Raw genomic sequence first — 1,683 nt, 5'->3', positions numbered from 1 at the left:
CTCACAGACCTTTTTTTTTTTTCAGCCCAGGCTGGTGGCTTTGGACCATGATCCTCAGATCTCAGCCTTTCCTGAGTAGCTAGGATTACAGGCGTGAGCCACCAGTGCCTGAATTACTTATAATATTTTTAATCTGGAGGAAAGAGGCCCACGAAGACCCAGGTCAGAATGAGGTTTTGAGTTTAAACACCTGGCTTGGGTTACAGGCATTGAGTTGGGGCCTGGGGTTGGCTTCTTTTCAGGGAGAGGACATCAAGAAACTGGCCAGGGCTGGTGTTCCTGGGACCATCCAGGCACACACTGTTCCAGCCACAGGTGACAGTCCCTGGAGAGGTTTTACATTGGAGTCAGGAGGTGAAGGCTGAATGGTAGGGATCCCTGGGCTGTGATTTTTGAATGTGAGAGTAAAGTCCAGTAAATATGTGATGGATTGGGCCCCAGACCTACCTGCCTCCTGCCCCAACCATCCACTTCCAGAGCCTCTGCTTGAATCCCCGCCCCCGGCCCCCCCCAATCCCCACACACACTTCAGAGAAGTTTAGAGGCCAGGGCTCAGAGAGGTGAGTCCACTTGCCTGAGACACCCAGCGGCTATGACTCACGGCCTCGAGAATAAGGGTCACTTGGCTGCCCGTTTCCTTTTGATTTTAACGAGGGCACCTCCTGGCAGCCCCTGGCTCCAGGCCTGGATCATGACGGCCCAAACAGTGAGTCATTGAGAAGCTGCCTCCTAAACAACCGAAAATTAGCTTTGGGTCCAAGTAGGCTTGGCCACAGCAGGAGGGGTGTTTCCTGCGAAGAGCCAGGGTTCTGAGACAATTGTTTTTTGTGTCTGGTCTGTTTGGAGTCATGACCTGGTCAGGATGGGGCCCTACTGGTGTGTAGCCGTGGCAAGAAACACCAGCAATGTCAGGCCAGAGTCTGGAGAGAAAGCCAGGATGGCTTCCTGGAAGAGGTGCTTTTTGCAGTAGTGATTGGAGGCTTTGGTGTGGGTATTTCCTGGACGTGGAGGCATTTCGGACATTCCGGGAAGGCTGTGGGTGTGGTGGCTTTTCATTCCATTGATGCAATGTGGATGAAAACATCCACTTGATTGGGACAGTGTGTCCTCCTCAGTGGGTTCCGTCCCTTCTCTGAGCCCAGTTTCATCAGACATGGAACAGAGAAAGTTAGATTCCATTTTTAGCCCTTTTCTAGGAGATCCTGTCTACCTTTCCCCTCTTTGGGCTACAGAAGAGATGGCAGCTATTCCAGGAGCTCAAAGTATTTACCCCCAAAGCGGGCGACAGGGCCCAGCATTCCCATGGGCCTGCCCTCTCTACCAGACAGGGTGGGGTGGGTGGTGGGTGGGACTGGCTGGCGTGGAGCTCGGGGTGGAAGTGAATGGAGGGAGAAGATCCCAGATTCTAGGATCTGTTTTGACATCTTAGTGTAACCATTTGTCTCTTTTGTCTTGAATGTCCCTGTCACCATCATTACCACCCTAACAATAAAAATGTCAAAGCGAACGGCTGCTGTTTCTTGAATTCCTACCATGTGGAGAGCATGGTGCCTGTGGCTCTTAATTGTACTACCTCATCCCCTGTCATGACAGCAATGTTGCTTTCCCCAGCCCTTTGAGAGTTGACCAGCCTCTCACTCAATAAACGATCTTAGGACTCCCTATGTACTGGAGAATCAGACC

The sequence above is a fragment of the Dipodomys ordii genome, unplaced genomic scaffold, assembly GCF_000151885.1.
Source record: "Dipodomys ordii isolate 6190 unplaced genomic scaffold, Dord_2.0 Scaffold6, whole genome shotgun sequence".
Taxonomy (NCBI): domain Eukaryota; kingdom Metazoa; phylum Chordata; class Mammalia; order Rodentia; family Heteromyidae; genus Dipodomys; species Dipodomys ordii.
The sequence above is the reverse complement of the archived record's forward strand: the minus strand, read 5'-3'. Positions refer to the sequence as shown.